At 36.9% G+C, this 19,541-nt stretch overlaps 1 protein-coding gene across 1 annotated transcript in view; it reads right to left on the bottom strand.

The window, feature by feature from the left end:
• FANCC (FA complementation group C) overlaps nucleotides 1-19,541 on the bottom strand; it is a 207,460-nt gene that overhangs the window by 132,825 nt on the left and 55,094 nt on the right. The gene's annotated exons all lie outside the window — the stretch shown is intronic.

Genomic DNA, 19,541 nt, shown 5'->3' with positions numbered 1-19,541 from the left:
AAAAGAGTGCTTGTAGTGGCTCACAGACCAGAGCACAGGTCAGGAATGGAGTAAACACCTCTCCTTAGATCGTAACTCCTTGGAAGAAGTGAAAATTATAGAACCCTACAAGCATCTCTGAAGGCAGCTGCACAAAACCCCTGAAGCTTGGAACAGTGCTCCCTCTACCCTGGAAGCAGAGCCCTACTTTAACAAAGAGTTAAAAATCAAGTAATAGGCTAGGGAAATGAGTGAGCAACAGGAAAAAACTTCTGCCTATAGAAAGTTATTATGATGACAATGAAGATCAAAACACAAACTCAGAAGAAGACAACAAAGTCAAATCTCCTAAATCTAAACTCTCCAGGAAAATATGATTTGGTATCAGGCCACCAAAGAGCTCAAAAAAGATTTTGAAAATCAAATAAGAGAGGTAGAAGAAAAATTGGGAAGAAAAATGAGAGTAATGCAAGAAAATAATGAAAAACAAGTCAATAGCTTGGTAAAGGAGACACAAAAAATAATGAAGAAAATAACACCTTAAAAAACAGAGTAGGCCAAATGGTAAAAAAGATACAAAAAGATAATGAGGAGAAGAATGCCTTAAAAAGCAGAACTGGCTAAATGGAAAAGGAGGTCCAAATGCTCACTGAAGAAAATAATTTCTTAAAAATTAGAATGGAGCATATGGAAGCTAATAACTTTATGAGAAATCAAGAAACAATAAAACAAAACCAAAAGAATGAAAAAAAATAGAAGACAATGTGAAATATCTCATTGGAAAAACAGCTGACCTGGAAAATAGACCCAGGAGAGATAATTTAAAAAGTATCTGACTATGGGAAAGCCATGATAAAAAAAAAAAAAAAGAGCCTAGATATCATCTTTCAAGAAATTATCAAGGAAAACTGCTCCAATATTCTAGAACCAGATGGTAAAACAGAAATTGAAAGAATTCACTGATTATCTCCTGAAAGAGATCCCAAAATGAAAACTCTTAGGAATATTATAGCCAAATTCTAGAGTTCCCCAGTCAAGGAGAAAATAATGCAAGCAGCCAGAAAGAAACAATTCAAGCATGGTGGAGCCACAGTCAGGATAACACAAGATTTAGCACTTTTACATTAAAGGATCAGAGGGCTTGGAATTTGATATTCTGAAGGGCAAAGGAGCTAGATTACAACCAAGAATCACCTACCCAACAAAATTGAGTGTAATCCTTCAAGAGAAAAAAAATAGACATTCCATGAGATAAAGGACTTTCAAGCATTCTTAATGAAAAGATCAGAGCAGAACAGAAAATTTGACTTTCAAATACAAGAGTCAAGAACTGAACAGAAAATTTGACTTTCAAATATAAGACTCAAGAGAAGCATAAAGGGGTGAACAGGAAAGGGAGATCATAAGGGACTTAAGGTTAAACTGTTTACATTCCTACATGGGAAGGTGATGTTTGTAACTCAAAACCTTTCTCATTATTAGGGCAGTTAGAAGGAGTATACATAGACAGAGGGCACACGTGTGACTTCAATATAAAAGGATAATATCTAAAAAATAAAATTAAGAGTAAGAGAGGAATGCACTGAGAGAAAGAGAAAGAGAGAGGTAGAATGGGGTAAATTATCTCACATAAAAGAGGCATGAAAAAGCTTTTACGGTGGAGGGAAAGAGGGGGGAGGTGAAAGTGAACCTTACTCTCATCAGAACTGAACTCAAAGAGGGAATAACACACATACTTCCACAGTCAAGGGACATCAAGCACAGCTGTGCTGACCAGACTCATCTGGGCTGTGGCTGTGGGAAGGAGCTAGCACACTCCTAGTGAGCGCAGTAGCAGAGGGCTGGGGACCCCGCTGGCTGCAGGCACTTGCAGGAGAGCACAGTCCCTGGTTTTAGTTCCAGGGCAGAGAGGATAGCTGTAGCTTGCTGCCACTAGAGGGAATACAGGGAGCAAGATCATTTTTGCAGGACAGTGGGGTTGGGGGCCCTAGCTGTGGCTAAAGATTGGAGGGGAGAACCCAGGGTTGGGCCCAGGGAGAGACCTGAGAAAATAACAGTAAGAAGGACCTGAGGCATGGAGCATCCTTCCTCATACTTCAGAGCTAGAACTTGATTACACTGCTAAAAACACAACAAAATAAATAAATAAAAATGAGCAAGCAAAGAAGAAAGAACCTAATCATCAATACTACTATGAGAACACAGAAGAGCCTTCAGAAGAAGATAATGGAGCTAAAAAAGTTGTTCCTTTTTCAATGAGAAACATCAAATGGTCCCAAGCACAAAAAGAGTTCTTGGAAAAACTACCCTTTTAAAAAGAAAATAATAGAGATAGAGGAAAAATTAGAAGGAAAAAAAAGGGCAATTCAGGACAATCAAGAAAATTATGAAAAGAAAGTCAACCAAGTAGAAATAGAGAATCAAAAACTTAAGGAAGAAAATAATTGCTTGAAAACTAGAATTAGGCAAGGGGAAGCTAATGATATTCTAAGACACCAATAAATAAAACAAAAGCAAAAGAATGAGAAAACAGAAGAAAGTGAAACATCTCATCAGAAAAACTGATCTAGAGAACAGATTGAGGCGAAATAATATAAGAATAGTCAGACTACTTGAAAATTATGATCAAAATATCTCGATACAATATTAAAAGAAATTATCATGGAAAATTGCCCTGACAGCTAGGTGGCGCAGTGGATAGAGCATTGGCCCTGGAGTCAGGAGGACCTGAGTTCAACAATCCAGCTTCAGACCATACACTTGACACTTACTAGCTGTGTGACCCTGGGCAAGTCACTTAACCTCAATTGCCTAAAAACAAACAAACAAACAAACAAACAAACAAACAAACAAAAAAAAAGAAAATTGTCCTGAAATTCTAGAATAAGAATACAAAGCAGAAAACAAATTTACCAATCAAGACCTGAAAGAGATCCCTGGAGGAAAACTTACAGGAACATCATAGCCAAGTTTCAAAGCTCTCAGGTTAAGGAGAAAATATTGGAAGCAGCAAGAAAATAACAATTTACATATTATGGAACTACAATAAGGATTACACAAGACCTAGCAGCTACTAGGTTGAAGGACCATAGGTTTTGGAATACTATATTTTGTAGAGCAAAAGAAATGGGGTTACAACCCATCAAAGTTAAGTATAATCCTGAATGGAAAAAAAAAAAGAGCATTTAATGAACTTGAAAGACTTTCAGGTATTTGTGACAAAAACAGCAGAACTTAAGGGAAATTTTGACATATAACATCCATTGTTGCCTTCTTTAGAGATGGGAGAGAGGGGAAAATAAAGTAAAAAGTGCACAGCAGAGAGAAAAAAAAACCTAGAAGGAAGCAAAGAAAAACTGAGCAGCTTTGAGAACAATGTAGAGTATTTATTATATAGGTTTTCTTAAAATGAAAATTTATCATTTAATACTGAATCTTCTCATATTCTGCTGTGTACTTAGCAATGTTTTTTTTTCTTTTCTCATTTTGTATTTAAGTTTAAATAAATTTTAAAATTTACAAAAAAAAACCCATGAAAAAACACATTGTTAATAGCAGCCAATCAATACGTTGGAGTAGGGGGAATAGTACAGCCCACCTCCCTCTCAAAACTACTACACAAAAATCCTGAAAATGCACTAGACTGTGTCCTGATGGGAAAATATAAGAAAAAAATCACAATGAATCATTTTCCCAGGCCAAGAGAGTACAGAGAAAGAAAAAGGTCCCTAGACACTGAGGATGAGGTAGTAAGTATAGTAGGCATTCCAACACAGGACCTGAAATTATCCTGTGCACCAGGACAAGAATAGGTCCCAATTGTTGCTCACATGCCAGAATTAGATCCCAGCTCTGTAGTAGACTACAAAAGAGAACTATGTCCGGGGAAAATCAGAGCATGGAACAGTCACAAGGACTTGTGCCTAGGTCAAGGAGTCATCATGGGCTCTCTGCTGGGTACTAAGCAAGGAGCAAATACAGAAGTGGGGAAACAACAATGTGGCTCTCTATTGTGCTATAAGAAATGATGAGCAAGAAATCATAAGAGACTTATTAACGTTGAACTGTTTACATTCCTGCATGGAAAGATGATATTTGTAACTCATGAGACCTTTGTCAGTTGGAGGGAAAAAATTATATGTATGTATATATAGACAGACAGACAGATAGATAGATAGATAGAAAGATAGAGGGCACAGGGTGAGTTGAAGATGAAGGAGTCATATCTGGAGAATAAAATTAAGGGGTGAGAGAGGATTATACTAGGAGAAGGAGAAAGGGAGAGGTAGAATGGGGTAAATTATCTCACAAAAAAAAACAGAAAAGAAAAGGTTCTTACAGTGGAGGGGAAATGGGGAAGGTGAGAGGGAATGAGTGAATCTTATTCTCATAGGATTTGACTTAAGGAGGGAATAACATACACACTCAATTGGGTATGGAAATCTGTCTTACCCTACAGGAAAATGGGAGGGAAGGGGACAAGAGAATAGGGGGATGATAGAGAGGAGGGCAGGTTGGGAAAGGGGGTAATCAGAAGCAAATACTTCTGAGGAGGCACAGGGTTAAAAGAAAGAATAGAATAAATAGGGGGGCAGGATAGGATTAAGGGAAATAGAGTTAGTTTTTCACAGCATGTCTACTATGGAAGTGTTTTGCATAACTGTACTTGTACAGCCTATATTGAGTTGCTTGCCTTTTCAATGAGGGTGGGTGGGGAGGGAGGAAGGAAGAAAATTTGGAACTCAAAGTTTTAAAAACACATGTTTGGAAAAAAATGTTTTCACATGCAACTGGGAAATAAGAAATACAAGAAATGGGGCACAGAAATCTATCCTGCCCTACAGGAAAATAGAAGGGGAAGGGGATAAGAAGGGGGGGAGAGACAGAAGGGAAGGCAGACTAAGGGGAAGGAGTATTCAGAATGCATGCCATCTTGGGGTGAGGGGAGGGGCGAGATGGGGTGAAAATTTGGAACTCAAAATCTTGTGGATGTAAATGTTGAAAACTAAAAATAAATAAATTTATTAATTTAAAAAAAAAAAGAAAAATGATGAGCAGGCCGACTTCAGAAAAACCTGGAAAGACTTGTATGGACTGATGCTGAGTAAAATAAGCAGAATCAGGAAAACATTGTACACAGCAATAGCCATGTTGTGCAATGGCTAACTTTGATATACTTAGCTCTTCCTCAGCAATGCAAGGATCTAAGACAACTCTAAAAGTCTCATGATGGAAAATGCTATCCACATCCAGAAAAAGAACTATGGAGTTTGAATGCAGATCAAAGCATACTATTTACTCTTTTTTTTCCTTCTGTTTTGTTTTGTTTCTTCTTTCTTATGGTTCCTCCTATTGGTTCTAATTCTTCTTTACAACATGACTAAGGTGAAAATGTGTTTAATAGGAATGTATATGTAGAGCCTATATCAGATTGCACGCTGTCTTGAGGAGGGAGGCAGAAAGGGAGGAAGAGAAAATTTAAAACTCAAAAGCTTATGGAAGTGAATATCGAAAACTAAAAATAAATTAATATTAAAAAAACAAACAAACAAAACACAATATGGCTCGAGCCCTTTGGAGAGAAGGAGGGTCTCAGATCCAGCACCCAATCAATCTGAGGCCTGCAGTAGAATAATCAGATCAGGAAACCCAGAAAAAAGCCTAACAGAGCTTTCCAGCTGGCTGACAAGTGGCTGATTCTGGTAGCAGTTTATTGGAGCTGCAAGCAAGCCTAAAAATCATATTACTCAAACTCAAATCGAGGTCAGGAACTTGCAAAATCAGACAAGGAGAAAAGCTCTAAGACATCACACTGGATTAGGCCTCCTGTTAGGATCTATGCTAAGCTCACTCAGCACCCTTACCTCCTATCACACTAGAGGCAGCAAGGCTAGACCATAAGACCCAAGGACCCAATAATACACAGGCTTGTAACAAAGCCCAACCCCTCACCCCAGTCTCTCTTTCCTCATTCTAGTGCTGCGGAGACATGGGTTCCAGGCTATAGAGCTTGATCTAATGCTTAGAACAGCAGCTGGCATATAGTAAGCACTTAAATGTTTATGATTAACCGGGCTAAGAAAGACAGTGCCCCAGTGGCAGCATTCTCTACTGCAAAGGATCTCTGCAGGATAAGGAAGGAACAGAGGGGCGGGAGACACATCTGTGCTTGAAACAGAGCTCAATCCCATGTCCCTTCTCCAAGAGTTTCAGAACCAAAACTAAAGAAATCAACACTATGATACCTGCATGGCAGCTCTCCAAACTGTTGGTGCTGGGCCAGAGAAGTGACAAACCGAGGGAGTAGGACAGGACATCAAGAAAACACATGAGGTTGGGGTGATGCAGCACTCCAATAAGCCTGTGTAAAACAGCTCAGAGTCCTGCAGAACCAATTTTGTCCCTTCAAAAGTCACTTGAGACAAATACCTAAAAAACTTCGAATTGCCCAACATGAGAAGGCAAAGACCTTTCAAATTCAGGCCACAGGGAAACCCCACAATCACAGGAGAGGGAGTCAGAAACAGAGCAACAGGAATAAATACAGGGAAAAAAGATTCATGTTACCAATGATCTCAGAAGAAAGTAAATCCAAAGACCTTAAACATAAGCAGACAGATCAACAAGGAAAACATTAACAGCAGGAAGAAATACCACCTGCAGATTTAGTAAATGAGTTCTCACATCAATGAACAGATATTGTAAAACACAAGAGAACAATTCTATACAATAGAACAAAAAACCCTGTTTAATTTGAGGAGAGTACGAACACAACCTGCTGTTCCTGAGTGGTTTAAATGAGAAATGAGAATTATGAGAGCAGAATTTATGTTCTGTAGAGCAAAAATAATGGGCAAAATAGAAAAAAACATTAATCTATGATTGCAAATCTCACCAAAAACAAAAACAAAAAAGGGGACATTGATTAAGAATGCAAATGCATAGAAGTGAAGGACAATAAAAAGAAAAAAGTTGTAACATTTAAAGAAAACAGAGTATCCAAATTTTTAAAGGAAATGTTAAATGAATTATAAGAGGAAGTAGTAAAATTATATTAGTGTAGGACCTCAACTGTGACCTCTTAGAGTTAGATAAATCTAACCATAAAATAAGTAAGTGGGGCAGCTAGGTAGTGCAGAGGATAGAGACCCGAAGTCAGGAGGACCAGAGTTCAAATCCGGCCTCAGACCAAACACTGGACACTTACTAGCTGTGTGACCCTAGGCAAGACTCCAATTGCCAAAATAAATAAATAAATAAGAAAGAATTTCAGAAGATGAATAGAATTTTAGTAAAGTCAGATATGATAGGCCTCTAGAGAATTCTGAACGAGAATAGAAAGGGATATAGCTTTTTTCTCAGCTGTACGCTGCATCTTCACAAAAACTGACCACGTATTTAAAGCATAAAAACTTCACAAATAAATGCCAAAAAGTAGAAATATTAAATGTACCCTTTGGGGACCATAATTCAATAAATTACATTCAATAAAAGTCTTCTGAGGCATAGATTAAAATTTACCTGGACGTTAAATAATTGAATCCTAATGAATGTGTGGGTCAAAAAACAAACAATAGAAAGAAATCAGTAACTTAAAGATAATAACCTTAGAGACAACACACCAAAATTTGTGGGATGCAGCAAAAGCATAACTTAGGGGAAAAGTTTGATCTCGTAATATCTTCATCATAAAAGAGGGAAAGAGCAGATCAATAAGGTAAGCATTCAACAACAATAACAAATCTAGAAAAAGAATAAATTAAAAATCCCAAATTAAACATCAAAATAGAAATTCTGAAAATAAAAGGAGAGATTGATAAAATTGAAAGTTAAAAAAAATTGAACTAATACATAAAACTAGAAGCTGTTTTTTATTTAAATAAAAGTTAAACTATTAGTTAATTTGGTTAAAACACAGAAGAAAAACAAATTACCAGTATAAAAAATGAAAAGGATGAATGTATTACCAATGAAGATAAAATTAAAACAATTGTTAGGAGATATTTTGCCCAGTTATATGATAATATAACTGACAATCTAAGTGTATTGGATGAATATTTACAAAAATATCAATTGCTCAAATTAACAAAAGAAGAAACAGAATACTTAAATAACCATATGTTAGAAAAAATTAAACAAGCCATCAATCAGCTCCCTAAGCAAAAAATCCCCAGGACCACATGGATTTCCAAATGAATTATACCAAAAATTTAAAGAACAATTAATTCCAATGCTATGTAAACTATTTAAAAAATAGGCAAAGGCATTCTACCAAATTCCTTCTATGACAAAAATATGGTTTGGATAACTAAAACAGGGAAAACAAAAATGGAGAAAGAAAACAACAGACCAATTTCCCTAATGATGCAAAATTTTTCAACAAAATACTAGCAAGAAGACTACAGCAATATATCCCAAAGAACATACACTATTATACCAGGAAGGCAGGGTTGGTTCCATATTAGGAAACCTATAAACATAACTGAGCATTTCAATAACAAAAACAAAAACATGACTATATTAATAAATGTTGAAAAAGCATTTGACAAAATACAACACCATTGTTATTAAAAATACATGAAAGAACAAGGAACTTTTCTTAAAATAATAAGTAGTATCTACCTAAAACCAAGAGCAAACATTACCTGTAATGGGAATAAACTAGAAGCCTTCCCAATAAAATTAGAGGTGAAGCAAGGACATCCATAATCACCACTACTATCAATACTGTACTAAAAGTGCTAGCTATAGCAATAAGACAAGAAAAAGAAATTAAAAGAATAAGAAAAAGCAACAAACAAGGAAACATCACCACTACTCCCATACCACCCCCACCCCCCACCTCAGGGACCACACGAGGAGCTCTGGTACTTCCACTTGTGGGCTGGGCTGACCTAACTGGTGAGGTCTCACTGTCTCTACCTGGCCCAGAAAAAATCATTATCTTTTACCCTGGACATTAGCTTATATATTCCTCCCTACCCCCATTTTCCACCTCACAGTCTCAGAACTGTAATCAAATCAATACTAATATTATTTATAAAAAGTACATGTCAACCACCTGTTCTATGTCTCCACTCATTGCCCCAGTAAAATCCTTAATGTAAAGGAAGATAAATATATGGAGAAATATTTACTGCTCATGTTTGGAACATGGGAATGAAATAAATATGACAATACAACCTAAAATAATTTCTTTTGTTTTTTTTCCTCTTCTAAATAGTGTTTTATTCTTTCAATCACAGTAAAGACAATTTTTAAAATTCTTTTTTTAATAAAATTTTAAGTTCCAAATTTTCTTCTTCCCTCCCTCTTCTCCAAGGTGGTAAGTAATTTCATACGGGTTATATACATGCAATCATGTAAAACATATTTCTATATTAGTCATATTGTGAAAGAAATATCAGAACAAAAGGAAAAAAACTATGAAAAAAATAAACAAAGCGAAAAACAGTTGTGGTTGCAGTTTGTCCTTTGCTCTTGAAGAGGACCACAACATCAGGGAGATGATGACTTGACTTGCAATTCACTTTGATTTGAGTGAGGGAGGGCTGTGCAAAGTCACCAGCCTCATTTTTTCCTCCAGAGTCATCTGGGTCCAGTGGCCAGATATTCAGCAGGACAACTGGAGATGGCCCAGGATGCAGTGGGAGATCTTGGCCCTTTTAAGCTAAGGTCTTTTCAAATTCTCACTTTGAGTGAGGCAATGCCCATTCAGTGAATAGGCCTCTTTAAGAAGGGAGTCAAGGGATGGTCCCTTTAATAAAAAAAAAAAATCAAACTGGGAGGGGAAGACCCTCAGGGTTGTTGGCCAAAACAGAAATAGTTGCTATTTACATTCACTCTGAGCCAAGAGGGCCCAAAAAACCCCAATATGCTTTGATCAACATTCAGACTCCATCAGTTCTTTCTCTGGATTTGGATACATTTTCCAGTATGAGTCTTTTGGATTGCATTGCTGAGAAGAACTAAATAATTCATAGTTGACCATCACACAATGCTGCTATTACTGTGTCTGATGTTCTCCTGGTCCTACTCATTTCACTTTGCATCAGTACATGTAAGTCCAAGTTTTTCTGAAATCCAGCTGCTCCTCATTTCTTATAGCACAAAAGTATTCCCTTATATTCATAACATTCATATACCACAACTTGTTCATTCATTCTCCAATTAAAAGCCATTTCCCAATTGATAAAATAGTCAAAGGATATGAACAGACAGATTTCAGAAGAAATCAAAGTTATTAATAGTCATATGAAAAAATGCTCTAAATCACTAATATATTAAAGAAAGGTACATTAAAACAACTTGGAGATTCTGCTTCTGGCAGCCATGATGGCAGAGTAAGAAGTTGTTCTCACACTCCTTGACCTCTGAAAGCCCAGAAAAACCCAGGAAAAACCCTGAGCCAGCAAAAAGGGCACAGGATTTTAAAAGTCAAGTAAGAGAGGTAGAGGAAAAATGGGAAGAAAAATGAGACTGATGCATGAAAATCATGAAAAAAGAGTCAACAGCTTGGTAAAGAAGGCACAAAAAATACTGAAGAAAACAACACCTGAAAAAAAGGGAATGGGCCAAATGTTAAAAGAGGTACAAAAATCCAATGAAGAGAAGAATGCCTTGAAAAGCAGAATTGACCCAATGGGAAAAGTGGTATAAAAATACACCGAAGAAAAGAACTCCTTAAAAAGCAGAATTGGCCAAACAGAAAAACAGGTACAAAAGCTCAATGAAGAAAATAATTCCTTTAAAATTAGAATCAAACAAGTGGAAGCTAATGACTCCATGAGACATCAAGAAACAATAAAACAAAATCAAAAGAATGAAAAAAAAATAGAAGAAAATCTCATTGGTCTCATATCTCATTGGAAAAACAACTGACCTTAAAAAGAGATCCAGGAGAGAGAATGTAAGAATTATTGGACTACCTGAAAGCCATGACCAAAAAAAGAGCCTAGATATCATCATTCAAGAAAATATCAAGAACAACTGTCCTGATATTTGAGAACCAGAGGGGAAAACAGAAATGGAAAGAATCTACTTATCACCTCCTGAAGGGGATCCCAAAATGAAAACTCCCAGCAATGTTATAGCCAAATTCCAGACCTCCCAGATCAAAGAGAAAATATTCCAAGGATCCAAAAAGAAACAACTCAAATATCAGGATAACACAAGATCCAGCAGTTTCTACATTAAAGAACTAGAGGGCTTGGAATACAATATTCCAGAGTGCAAAAGAGCTAAGATTACAATCAAGAATCACCTACTCAGCAAAGTGGTGCAAAAATCTTCAGGGAAAAAATGGACATTCAATGAAACAGAGGACTTTCAAGCATTCCTGATGAAAAAACTAGAGCTGAATAGAAAATTTGACTTTCAAATACAAGATTCAAAAGAAACATAGAAAGGTAAACAGGAAAGAGAAATCATAAGGGATTCAATAAGGTTAAACTGTTTACATTCCTACATGGGAAAAATGATACTTGTAGCTCCTAAAAACCTTCTCATTATTAGGGCAATTAGAAGGAGTACACATAGACAGAGGGCACAGGCGTAAGTTGAATATGATGGGATGATTATTATTTAAAAAAAATAAAATTAAGGGATAAGAAAGAAGAATGCCTCTTCCACCTGTTGCCCCGGAAGGGTGATGTGGCTGGGGGTAGCGGAGGTCTCACTATGATTGTTGGGTATATTTTGGAAGTGTGCCAGAATTGGTGAACAAAAGAGTCCCTATGTAGCAGTATGCTATATAGTAATGGCTTTCAGCATCTTGTTCATCCAGTAGCAGGAAAATGCCAGAATTTAATTGCTGTCAGATTTCTATAGATAAAGCACTTGCCTACAGAAAACAATGGGAAGAGTGATTGACCCTTTCAGCTGTGTCCCTTGACTGAAAGACTCCTGGTTGCTGTTCTCAATTCTATGTGTTAATGGACCAAGGTTGTTCTCTATAAATAACTAAGACGCAACTGTTAATACCAGAATGGATTGATATCTGCATAATGATTCACCTTATTTACAGTTCTGCCACTGTAATGGCATTCTGTAAATGTGATTCCCTTATGTCACCTGTTGATCTACAGGAGGTATTTCTATTGCATACAGTAGAAAGCAAACTTGGTAAATGATTGCTCAAGTTCCAGTCTATGTGATTCGGGGGGAAAATTGTATCCTTATATGAGAACATTTCTATAATGAACATTTTTTTGAAAAAATGGTTGGATATTATGCAAGGGTTCATAAAAATTGCATTTGTATCTAATAATACTTTAAACACGTTTTCCCTGGACAATTCAATTTGTACTCAGTTTTATCTGTGGCTTACTATGTTTTCCAACTTTATGAAGTCAGTCTATGCAGTACACATAGAGAAATTGCTAAAATTGTATGTAAGAGTGTTACAAGAAAAGTACTGTTTTCAGATTCCATTATGAAAAACATGAATTCTCATAGATTTTCTCAATTAAAGCAAAGAATTATAAGGAAAGTTTACTAGGGTATTTCCCCTTGAAATCTGGATCTACATGTGTCTTAAGCTTTTATCTAAATACCTGCTGTTAAAAAAAAACTAATTAGAATAGTTGTGAAATGATGGTTCCTATGTTTAATTGATTTGGATCTCAAGTCTTTAATAATGAAACAGTTATTTTCATTGCCAGAAATTCAAACTGTATTAAAAAAAAAAAAGACCTTGAAAATACATCAATCAATCCAAACAAATGTTTTGTTTTTTTTTTTTGACAACTTGATCTGGTGTCTTTCAGATGTCTCAAGATGTATAACTGGTATAGGCAGGTATGGAGCTGTATCAACTCCACTAATTTAGTATTCTCTATTCTTAAACATATTTGGTACTAATCGCCTTCAGATTGAACAAAAGAATAACATTAGTAACTTTTAAAACAACAAATTATAAAAGTGCAATTTATGTACTCTGCAAGAGTGTAGTTATTTTTATGGGTCTTCAAGGAGAAGGCAAAAAAGGAAATTTTCATGATTGAGTATGCTTAAAATTTCTTTGTTTCAACTGAAATTCAGTCACTTTCAAAGTAGAGTTCAAAACTTGTGAAACATTTAATTATTTTAAGTGGGGTCCTTGTGTTGGTAGGTTGTAGGTCAACTTAATAAAATTCTTGCTCAAATATTGGTATGAACATATGTATAAATGGATTCATTGGGCATTAATTGGCTTCCACTGTTTGCAACCTTTGTTGCCCAGTTCTTTGGTCTAGATCTGTAACTTTGTGTTCAATGAAATAATGAATCTCAAATCTGAGAAGGGCCATATAAAGCATTTAAAGTACTTTCTTATTTATGACTTAAAGATCGATGAGAATCGTATCAGAATACTTCTACTAAATTAAAAATTGTCCTCTATAGAAAATCTTAGTCACTCTTTTCAGCCATTTTACTCAATAAAAAGTGAAAAACTTGTGTGGGTTTTTGTTTTTCTTTTTGCTACATTTAGAAACAGTCTGAAAATTTCTCATTTATAGAACATTATTTTCTTTTGTTTTCCATTTTTTAAGTTAATTTTCAAGGAGGAAGAAAGTCATGGAAATAAAATCTTTTTTAAAAAATTAAAAAAAAAGAAAGAAGAATGCACTGGGAGAAGGGAAAAGGGAGAGGTAGAATGAGGTAAAATGTCTGACACGAAAGAGGTGTGAAAGAGTTTTAACAGTAGAAGATAAGATGGTGGGGAGGAAAGGAAGAGCGTGTGAACCTCGCTCTCATTGGAACTGGCTCAAAGAGGGAATAACATACACGTTCGGTTGGGTGTAGAAATATATCTTATACATGAGAGTAGGAGGGGAAGAGAACAAGAGAAGTGGGGGAGAGGGAGGGGAGAGCTGATAGAAGCAGACTGGGGGAGGAAAAAGTCAGAAGCAAAATACTTTTGAAAATGGAGAGGATAAAAAGAGAGAGAAGATAGTAGGATAAACGGGGAAAACAGGATGGAGGAATACATGGTTGGTAATTGTTATCGTGGAAAAATTTTTTACAGCAAGTTCCCCTGATAAAGACCTCTTTCTCAAATATGTAGAAAAATGAGTCAAATTTATAGAAATAAGAGTCATTTCTCACTTGATTTTTATTTGTGAGGGACTGTCTGATGTTGGCAGTTGCCAGTTGGGCGCTGTGGCAAGATTAGGGTAAGATCTGGGTATTTTGGAAGTCGAGGCAGGGGCTGTGGTAGGTGGAGTCGTGGTGGACTGGGATGGGCTGGATACGGAGAAGCCCTGAGGCAGTGGGCAGTGCTATGTGAGATAAGCTGGGTGCAAGGAAGTAGCCAGAGCTTTTGCTCCTGAGGCAAGGGGCGGTGCCACGTCGGAGTGGGACGGCAGAGGACTGAGTTCCCTTTACTTAGTCCCCTCCCCATATGCAACGTCAACCCTAGACGCCTCCTTCCTGTGTCCTTCCTGACTTCCTAGGTCACGTACTCTGTCTATTCACTAATCCCAGACGCCTCCTTCCTGTATCTGGTCCTAGCCTCCTCCCTCTCCCTTGGTGTGCTAAACTCAGACAGCCCCTTCTGGTATCTGACCCTACAATCACTGGCTAGTAAGCGGGCTGGGGAGGAGGGGCTAAGTAGGTACTAAGGAACGAGCGTGGTCAGATCACGCTCTCTCTCTCTCGGTTCCTGCTCTGTTGCTCTGGCCTTCCTGCTTGGCCTTGCTGTGATGGCTTGCTGTGATGGCCTCTGAATAAAGCTTGGGTGTTGGCAGCCTCCTGATGGCTCGTCTCTGTGTGTGTATCCGGTTGAGGACAGAAGACTGGTGAGTGAGTATGACTCTGGCAGCCTGCTCCTTATAGGAGGAGAGGGTACGGCACGGCCGGCATAAGGTCGGCGCGGCCGGTACATTTATTGTTCTTAGGTTTTATTTTTGGTCTGTGTTTTCTTTCATAGCATGACTTACATGGAAATGTGTTTTGCATGAATATACATATATAACCCATGTCAAATTGCTTGCCTTCTCAATTAAGGGAGGGAAGAAAGAGGGAGATTTGGACCTCAGATATGAATAGGCAGTTTTCAGATGAAGTAATCAAAGCTATCTATAGTCATACGAAAAAATGCTCTAAATTACTATTGATTAGAGAAATGCAAATGAAAACAACTGAGGTACCATCCCATACCTATCAAGTTGGCTAATATTACAGAAAAGGAAAATGACAAATATTGGAGAGGATGGGAAAATTGGGACACTGTTAGTGAAACTGTGAATTGATCCAACCTTTCTGGAGAACAATTTGGAACAATACCCAAAGAGCAATCAAACTGTGCATAGTCTTTGTCAGTAATACCACTACTAGGTCTGTATCCCAAAGAGATCATAAAAAAGGGAAAAAGACCTATACATACAAAAATATTTGTAGTAGGTCTTTTAGTGTTGACAAAGAATTGGAAATTGAGGGGATGTCTATCAATTGGGGAATGGTTTTAAACAAGCTATTGTATATGATTGTGATAGAATACTATTGTGCTTTAAGAAATGACAAGCAGGATGCTCTCAGAAAAACCTGGAAAGACTTACATGAACTGATGCAAAGTGAAATGAGCATAACCAAGAGAACATTAAATACAGTAACAGCAATACTTTATGATGATCTACTGTAAATAACTTAGCTATTCTCAGCAATACAATGATTCAAGACAATTCTGAAGGACTTATGATGAAAGGTGCTGTCCATCTCCAGAGAAAGAACTACTGGGAGTCTGAATGTAGATCAAAGATAATTTCTCTTTACTTTATTTTTCTTAGGTTTTATTTTTGGTCTGTATTTTCTTTCATAGCATGACTTAGATGGAAATGTGTTTTGCATGAATACACATACGTAACCCATGTCAAATTGCTTGCCTTCTCAATTAAGGGAGGGCAGAAGGAGGGAGATTTGGAGCTCAAAATTTGAAAAAAGAATGTTAAAATTGTTTTTACATGTAACTGGGAAAAAACAAAATAATAAATTTTTAAAAAATAACTACAAAATTAACAAAGTTTGTGAAGTCAATCTACTAAGGCATGATTCAGACTTTTACAACTTTTTAAGGAAATAAAGAATAACAAATAATTGAGGGGTTGTCCAGTGCTCATGGCTGGACTGTATCAATAACAAGCTTTACTTGCATAAAAACTGCACTAAGACTTTTAGAATACTTTATATCATAAAACTTAAGATATTATGAAAATTAATTTACAAATTTAATTCTATTCTAATTAAACTCCCAAATACCCAAGAGAATACTTCATAAGAGTTAGATAAAAGAATAACAAAATTAATTCAGAAGAAGTAAGAGGTCAAGGATATCAAGGGAAATAATAAAAATCTAGGAATGGAAAGGGAGTAACACTTCAAGGCTCAAATAATATTATAAAGCAATAATCATTAAAATTATTTAGTATTAGCTTAAAAAGTAGAAAAACAGATCCATGGGAAGGACTAACTAGATAAAGAAGAATCAGAAACAATTAAACTTAATAACCCAGGGTTCATTAATGTGAGAATATAAATTATCTGGAAAGAACACCCTAAATGGGTAAAATAGCTGGGAATACTAGAATACTCTGTGTGTGTGTGTGTGTGTGTGTGTGTGTGTGTGTGTGTGCGTGCATTGAGAGAGAATATTATAATAAATACTAAAAACCCACCCAGAAGAAATTAGCCTTAGATCAACATAGGATCATAGATATAGAACTATAAGAGACTTCAGATGATATCTGGTATGAGATCACAGATCTGGAGCTATGAAGAAAGCTAAAGTTTATACTCTATATAATCCAATCAAAGCACAGAGAGATTCAGGGACTGTCACAAAGGTCAGAACACAGGTCAGGTCTTCAGAATTCAGAGTCTAGTGCTGGCTTTTATATTATATATACACATACATACACACATGTGTATATATACACATATGTACATACATATATACATACATACATATCTTAATTTTTTTCCTTTTTCACATCTTTCATCTTGTTGAACTCAATGAGACCTGACTCCCTCCTGATGAAAACACTTCCCTGGCCACTCTTTCCTTCTTTGGTTGTACTTTCACTCACACTCACACTCTCTGACTCATGGATCAAGATGGTGAAATTGGAATATTCCTTGCTCCCCAGTGCCACTTAATTCTCCCTCTACCATCATCATTTAGTAACCTCTCCTCCTTTGAGGTTTATTCAATCCATTACTAACATGTAATTGGTGGATGGGTTTACCCAATCAAAATTCTGGCAGTTGTTATATATCAATCCCTAGTACACTCCTTTCCTCAAAAAGTTCAGGAATTGTCTCACAGTCTTTCTCTCTTCCTCAACTCCTGCCCTTAAACTAGTAGATTTCAACATACATACTGATATTCCCTCAAAAACCCTAAGCTCCCAGTTCTTCAGCTTACCCATTTTCTACCATTTCTCCTCTACAGAACCTCAACACGACCCAAAGATGATCATACCCTTGATTTTGCCACCACTAACAAATGTTCTACTTCTATATTCATGAACTCTGAAATTCCCTTATCTAATCAAAACTATTCTACCTCTCCTGGTAACCTGTAATCCTCTTCTTTGTTTTCACCAAGACCTCCAATCTCTCTATTCCCAAGTCATCACTTCTGTACTAGCAACACTCTCCTCCTTTCCCTATCTTGGCCCATTGGAGAACCAGCTCAGAACCAGAAGTCTAAAGTGGCCTGTTTTATTGAATTCCTTACCCCCTTTATCATAGCTCCAATCTTGCCCTGTGGAGCCTCAGCTATGGATTAATTCTACTATCCACTGCCTTTACTCATCTACATGTGCTGCTGAAACCAAAGAAAAATCATGAAACTGTGCTGACTGGGTCTACTATAAATTTATACATAATCTCAAGTGGGAACTCATTTGGCAAAACAATCCTTTTGTACCTCCCAAATCAATTCACTATCCTACTTGGCACAGTGCTTTCTCTTAACTTTTTTAATCCCTCTTCAAGCTTCTCATGGCTTTCTGCTCTTTCCCTTTCTCTTTCCCTTCCCCCAATTCTCACCTCAGAATCTTATCTCATATTTCACCGAAAAAAAAAACAAACCACTTGCTGAGAGCTCCCTCTTGTCCCCTCTCCTCATCTCATGTCACTCAGATGTGTTCCCTTGTCTTCTTTACCCTTATCTCATATGAATAAGTGGCTCTTCTCCTTGTCAACGCAAACTCTTCTACATGTATAAGGGATCAATTTTTTGCAGATTACCCCTTCCATCATCTCTATTTGCTCATTAATCTGCAATCTCCTTGTGTGATGGCTGCTTCTCTACTGTCTAAAAATACACCCATGTCTTCTCTCTCCTCAAAAAATCCTCATTTGATCCTCCATCCTACATGCTATCATCCTATATTTCTTCTCCCCTTTATATGGCTAAAATCCTTGAAAAGGCATTCTGTAACCGTGCCTACATTTTCTTTCCTCTCACTCTCTTCACTCTCTGCAGTCTGGCATCTGACTTTATCATCCAACTGATATTGCTTTCTATATAGGAAACCAATGACCTCTTAATCAACAAATCTAATAGCCTTTTCTCAATCTTTTTCTTCCATGATCTCTCTGAAGCTTAGAGCTGTGTTGATCACCCTCTACTCCTTGATGCTTTCTTCTCTCTTGGTTTTCATGACACTATTCTCTCCTATCTTTCCTCCTACCTGTCTGACTGCCCCTTTGCTGGACCTACATCCAAGTCACATCCATTTACTATGGGTTTTTCCCAAGGCCCTATCCTAGGTCCTCCTCTTTTCTCCCTCTATACTGGCAGCCTTGGTGATCTTATAAGCTCCCATGGATTCGATTAACATATCTATGCAGATGATTCAAGATCTACTTATCTCTAATTTCTCTCTTGACCTCCAGTTTCTCATCTCCAACAGCCTACTGGACATCCCAAACTAAAAATCTAAAGTCTCAGCAAATGGAGAAGTTTTGAATGCTGTGGATAAGTTCACTTACCTTGGCAGTGTACTTTCCAGGGATGTACACATTGATAATGAGGTTGACACACTCACTGCCAGAGCTAGCTCAGTGTTTGGGAGGCTCCAATAATAATAATAGAGCCAACATATAGTATTTTATGGTTTATACAGCATTTAATATGAATCATCAGACATTTATTAAGTGTCTATTATGTGCCAGGCCCTGTGCTAAGCACTGGGGATACAAAAAAAGAGGCAAAAGACAGTCCCGGCCCTCAAGGAGCTCATAACCTAATGTGAAACATACATACACAAACAAGTTACATACAGGATAATTTGCATAATCTCATTTGATCTTTACAAAAATGAAGTGAGATAGATGCTATTATCATATCCCTTTTACAAATGAGAAAACCATGGATCTGAGGTATTAAGAGACTTGCCCAGAGTCACACATCTAAAAAATTTCTGAGGCAGGACTTTAATGTGCCTCCTCCTATCTGTAATTCCAATACTTTATCTATTATACAACAATGCTTCCTAAGAGACTTTTAAGAATTGGGTTGGGGGTAAAGAGAAGGCTTATGTTTATAGGCTATGAAATGTAAGGATTTCAAAATT

This window comes from Vombatus ursinus, unplaced genomic scaffold (assembly GCF_900497805.2).
Source record: "Vombatus ursinus unplaced genomic scaffold, bare-nosed wombat genome assembly UNPS02014807.1, whole genome shotgun sequence".
Lineage (NCBI taxonomy): Eukaryota > Metazoa > Chordata > Mammalia > Diprotodontia > Vombatidae > Vombatus > Vombatus ursinus.
The sequence above is the reverse complement of the archived record's forward strand: the minus strand, read 5'-3'. Positions and strand labels throughout refer to the sequence as shown.